The 6000-nt window shown below is 51.5% G+C and overlaps 1 long non-coding RNA gene across 8 annotated transcripts in view; it reads right to left on the bottom strand.

The window, feature by feature from the left end:
- Window positions 1-1477: 1477 nt before the first annotated feature.
- The window catches only part of LOC115602718, a 29098-nt gene continuing 24575 nt past the window's right edge, over window positions 1478-6000 (bottom strand). For all 8 annotated transcript variants that reach the window (XR_003989701.1, XR_003989704.2, XR_003989699.1 and 5 more), the window contains one exon: window positions 1478-1862. This is a non-coding gene — a long non-coding RNA (uncharacterized LOC115602718). The remainder of the gene's footprint in view (window positions 1863-6000) is intronic.

Raw genomic sequence — 6000 nt, 5'->3', positions numbered from 1 at the left:
ACAATTATAATCATGGTGCCAGGCTGCAGCTCTCAAATAGAAAACTGTCATTTTGGCAGTATAAATGCAGCCCTGGGAAACAAACAGAGATGTGTGTCAATGGGCAGGTTCTGAATGCCCCCGAGGCCACATGGAAAAGAGGCTTTTGCAGCCCAAGGCTGAGCATCAAATGCTCTCTGCATGTTGAGAATCCCCAAACTGCTCTGCCCCCCTCATGAGAACCCTGAGACATGAGCTGAAGGGCAGGGAAGGACCACACGAAGTGCTTTAGGAGTAATGGACACAGGTGGAGAAGCACAGAAAAGGGATGCAAAAGCCTTTACTAAATGCGTTTGTGGGGTCCTGGAGCTGGAGACCCCCCCCCCCCCATAGTCCCCAAGCCCTTCCCATTGCACTGAACCCCTCCTGCCACAGCAACTCCTCAGGGCAGGGGTAGAAGCACGCTTTGATGATGGGGATGGGGTCCTTTGCAAAGCCCCTGAGTGCAGAGGGGACACATCTCACTGCAAGCCTGGAAAGCCACATCCCAAATCCATCGAAAATAGGAGCAGGCAGGAGCTCTCCCCATCCTCCTTTCAGCCCTACAAGTGTGCAAGCCTTTGCTGAAAGAAGGGTGGAAACTGGAGGCGTGAAGGGTCTTCCCTTAACCTCTGGGGAAGATTGATCCCTCCACCAGTTCAGGGATGGTGGCAGGAAGCCTTTCAGCAGCTGATCTCCAGCAGGGAATGGCTGCAGGAAGGATTAAGGGGATTAACATGGTCCAGGAGCTACTTCCAAGAGGTTTGCCACAGTCAAGTGCAGGGCGAGGAGAGGCAAGCAGGGGCCCTTGCCTTCACCTAGGGAGTTGGCAAGTCAAAAGAGGTCCAGAACATGTCCTGGTCTTTGATGGTCCTTCCTCAGGGCCTGCCCCAGCTATGCAAACCCATCAGTGCCCTCCCAGGATGCAAAGAGCAGCATTTCTGGGGAGGAAAAGCCACTTTTGCCTACCCACATTCCCAAATTCCCACAGAAGTCCCACACAGAAACGAGGACCACAGAAACTTACATCCTCCTTCATCAGACATGCTCCATCCACCACATACATGCTCTATCCACCACATACGTGCTCCTTCTTCACGCATGTGCTCCAACCATCACATGCATGCTCTGTCCATCACATACGTGCTCTATGCACCACATGCGTGCTCCATGGATCACAACCACGCTCCAGCCATCACGTGCATGCTCCAGGCCTGCCTTTGGGAGGACACAGACCAGACCAACACCGTGGAAAGGGGCTGGAGACTTCCAGAGGATGCCAAGGGTGGCGTTCCCTCTGTTTTGTCTTTGTTCCAGCCTCGGGGCACACTTGGAATGTTACCTCTCTCTGCTAATAACTCCTCTGCTTTATCTGATGAGCTCAGGCTCATTCGGTCTGTGCCAAACACCTTTAATCACCATTCCCCGCCATAGGAACAGAGCCACCAGTGAACAAACACCTTGAGCAAGCCAAGCTTTATTGTCAGCAATCCTCCTTTTGGGGTTGGGCTTTCTATGCAAGAAAGGCAGTTGGAAAGAAAGAAACAGCTCTCTTATAGCAATGTGAACAGGAGGGAGGCAGAGGAAAGCCGAAGCCGGCCCCGCGCTGCTGCTGGAGCGCCGTCACTTCACTCCATTAGCATGAAATTTGCTGGTAATTAGATTTTGGGGCATGAATATTTTAAAAACATGGAAGAGACAGGCTGTCAAAAACAGCCCGGCACCAGCAATTCCATCATTTGGGAGACAGAGACATCCACAAGCCATTAACACACATTTCCTGTGCTCCTAGACTGCCTTTCCTTGCTTTGAGCCTTTTCCCCTCCCAGCCTCGTGTTCTTCACCTGCAAGCAAAAGAAAAAGAGAATCACTGTCACTTCCATTTGAGCTGGTTTCTTCCTGCTTTGCCAACATCCCAGCATGATCCCGGGGCTGGTTTTCCTTCTCTTCGCCTGCTTCCCTCCCCTGCCTCCCACTCCAGCCTTGCTAAGCATGGGCAGGCCTGAGGTTGGGTCATCCATCAGACCTCCCCACTCCTGCAGGACCAGATTAAATTAAGGCTGCAGGAAGCTTCTGTCTTGATCTTCAGGCATTTCTGCTGAAAACACTGATTTTGATCACTATTTGCATAATTGTACAGTTAGGTATTCACCGGGTCCCTAATGATATGATCTGTGTTCGACACCGCTCCAACGAGGGAGGTTTGTGAGGGGCATAATAAACCAGTGCTCTGTGATCACCCCAGGCCTGGCCCTGGCTCTGGGGTGGGATCCCCTTCCCACAGCTCCTCCCTGCAGCCTTGTGACCCCCAAACCACGGTGGGGCCAGCCCCGTGCTTGCCCTCCCCACACAGTCTGTGTGTGAGGACACGCACCGAGAGCGATGCCAGCCCCAGGAGACAGGGGTTGTGGTTGGGATGTTGGTCCCTGCTACCAAAACGACCCTCTGCAGAGCCATCATCCTCTGATGGTTCCATCCAGAGGGGTGCAGTTGAGATGCAGTGCCGCGGGCATCATTCTTGCCCATGCTACATTTCCAACAGGACCAAAAGCTGGATGGAAAACAACGGTCTCACATTTCCCTCTGTTTTCCCCTCCTCTGTGGTCCCAGGAGAACTTTGCATGCCAGCAGAAGTCCATCCCAGGGGCTGTTTCTTGGGATAATTCAAGATCTGAGCTCTTTTGGAGGTGAGGGTATCACAGGGTAGGTTCCATCCGTGCCTGGAACCAGCACGGACACCAGACCACATTTCGTGCATGACCAGCATGGTGCCACCAACCCCATGGACACGGCCAGGGAGGAGCTGCTTGCTCATGCACTTGTAGGGGTCAAGAGGACATCTAGCTCAAGATGTCCCTGCTCATTGCAGAGGGGTTGGACCAGACGACCTCTGAAGGTCCCTTCCAACCAAAACCATTCTATGGTTCTAAGTTCCTGCTCCCTCCTGAACTCTTCCTGTAGAAAGCAGCAACATTTGGGGGGATTCTCGCTTTCAAAGTTCCTGGGTTTAATCCCAAATCGGGACCAAACACTTGAAATGCTCTAGAAAAGGGGCCTCTTTCCTCTGCACATCCCAAGTCCTTCAGAAATCAAGCCCTTATTTTAACTGAGCCCTCAAAAAGCCTCCTGGGAAGAGAAAACTACAACAACAAACCCCCCAAATCCCCATTATTGGACCTAAACCCTCCTGGCTGTTGAAAATCTGTGTCTATGTTAGTTCTTATCGCTATCATCATGATCATCATCTCTGGCAAATTCAGCCTACACAAACCAGCCCCACACAAAGCAAATCCTAGACCTCAACTCAGGTCATGCCTCCCGAAAATCTCCTTTGCAAGGTTTTATCGGCCCGAGCAGGGAGTGGAAGCAGTTGGTACAAGCAGCTGAAAGACCAAATCAAAAGCATGTGAGCAGATTAAAGAATCAATTCCTCCGTTTGATGCAGAGGAAATCCCACTAATTATAAAGAAGGGGCTTATTTCCTGGAGTCACTCTGTTTGAAGTCATCCAAACTAGGAATATTTAATTACTTTATGGAATATGGAACATCGAGCTCCTTTTCCCACTTTCCAGTCCTCTGATGCCATCACTGGTGCCGGGGCTTCCAGGGGGTTATGGTGATGTTCCTCCTGTACCTATGCACTTATTGATTCAAATGAAGCGCTTCCCAGGCCTCACATGAGCCTGCAGGGAAGTGTTTAAATGTGCTTTAAAAGGAGGTTATCATGGAAAAGGGAAAAGCTGTGATTTAGCCATGTGAGCTACCTGGCTATTATAGCAAAGGGGTGAGCGTTCCCTGCCAGCAGCCTGCACAGTCATGTACCTGCAATGAAACCAGACTGAAGGGGTTTGCTTCATCCTGATCCTTGAAAAGAGAAGGGGACTGGCAATGGCATTACCAAATCTCACCCTCCACAAGCCCTTCCACAGCAATCTTTGAACACCCAAGTAAGAGAAGAGCAAGCTGCCGGCTTTTGGTTTATGGACACAGGTAGGTTCCACCCATAGACGGGACAGAAACCCCCAGAACATCCAGAAGTTTGGAGGCAAAGAAGGACTTTTCCTTCTCAAACTGGCAAAAAGACGTTGAATATTGAAGACTCTCTGATTTTCTTCATCTCTCCAGGTAGGGACATGCTTTGCTCTAGGGCTGACAAGTGCCAGTCTCACAAAACACCCCGCTACAGCTCTTGGTTCTGGAGCCAGGTGATAAACAGCACAACTTGCATTAAAAGCCCAGCAATAATCACCCTTTTGGAGGCTGAGAGAACCCTTGAAAAACGTGACCCAAGACGTTCAGGCAGGGAAAGGTAAGAAAATTCATTTGATCAAGTCTTGCCATCCTCGCTGCAGTCTCAAGGGGAGCTGGATACTCCTGAGTGCATCCCCGGCACTGAAGCTGCTCCCAGGACCTGCGTCCTCAAGCAAAGCCATCCCTGGCTATGGAGCGAAGCCCACAGGATCAAACCCCTCTCCCAGGATGAGATTAAGCTCTCTAAGCCCATCATTCTTCTAAAAGCAACCTCCAGGGAGCAGGTTTCATGCAGAGCTGCCCATTTCCGTGCTGGGGGAGCATCATGACAATCCGGGTTTGGGTTTCACTTGCTCAACCCTGGCTGGTTATGAGGCTTTTTCCACCAGTATCATAGAACCACAGTCTGGTTTGGGTTGGAAGGACCTTAAAGCTCCTCCAGTTCCAACAGATCCAACTCCACAGCAGCATTCCTGGGACATTCTGACTCCGGGTGGTATGTGCAGGATTCCAAACAGCACCTCACAGCTCCACATCCGCTGCACTTCCCTGCCTGGTCTCGGCTGTTTGGGATGCATGGAGCAGCAAGATTTATTCTTGCCCCATCCCTGGCAGTGTTCAAGGCCGGGTTGAATGGGGCTTGGAGCGACCTGCTGTAGTGGAAGGTGTTCCTGGATTGGAACTGGATGAGCTTTAAGGTCCTTCCAACCCAAAGAATTGTGTGATTCTATGGTTCTATGACAATAATACTTCCCTGGGCACCAGCAATTGGCCCTTTGAGGGTGTTGGGAATAGTTTGGGCTGGACCTGAAATAAAACTCTCACTTCTCAGTCCCTCCAGAACTGAGAAAAAGCCAAGATGATCCTTTCGCTGGTAACTTGCTGCCTCAGCTCTAAGGCATCACAGGAGGAAAAGAAGGATCCTGTGAGGTGAACATCCCCATCTTACTGGCTGGTAAGAGAACAGCAAGAAGGGAATTGGATTTTATCCAAAGAGGCTTTCTAGGGCTGGAGATGATCTTCCCTCTAATCTATTTCAGTGACACGGTTTAGTGGTGGTCTTGGCAGCCCTGGAGTCGTGGTTGGACTCAATCTTAAAGGTCTTTTCCAACCTGGTTGATTCTGATTCTGCTCTATCATTCTATGCAGCAGCAAGGGGCAGACCCAGGGCTGAGCTCCGGGTCTGTGCCTCAGCCATGACCTGCTGCAGGAGGAAGGAGCCTTGGCTGCATCCCCACCGCCTGAGGGATGGGCTCTGTGCGGACAGACAGACTTGAACCCTCCCTGGTCCTATCCCTGTCCTACCTCACGGCTCTCTGCAGCGCTCCCTGTGCATCCTCAAACAGGGATGCGGGCTCAAGCAGAGGCGATTGCTGTGCCTCAAACACAACCCCATCCCCAAGCCCTTTCTGTACGCTAAGCACCAGGACCTCAGCACTGCTCGGCGGGGCGCAGGAAGGGGGTTTACTCCCTGGAGGAAGGGGTGAGCAGGTCCTCATGGAGCGGGGACCTCGCCGCAGCCCGGCCGAGGTCTGTTTGTCACTTTGCCTTCATTATTTGCAGTTTGTACACAGGCGTCATTAGGGATTCATTCGGTTTCCCTAGCAGCAGGCATTAGTCTGGTTCCCTTTCCCCCTTCCCTCGCCAGCGCCCTTTATTTTTAGTGTCTTATTTACAGTTTGACAGAGTAACTGTAACCCTTGCAAGCTACTCCAGCGGCTTTAATCGGG

Source organism: Strigops habroptila, chromosome 22 (genome assembly GCF_004027225.2).
Source record: "Strigops habroptila isolate Jane chromosome 22, bStrHab1.2.pri, whole genome shotgun sequence".
NCBI lineage: Eukaryota > Metazoa > Chordata > Aves > Psittaciformes > Psittacidae > Strigops > Strigops habroptila.
Note: the sequence above shows the minus strand (reverse complement) of the source record. Positions and strands in the feature narration are given on the sequence as shown.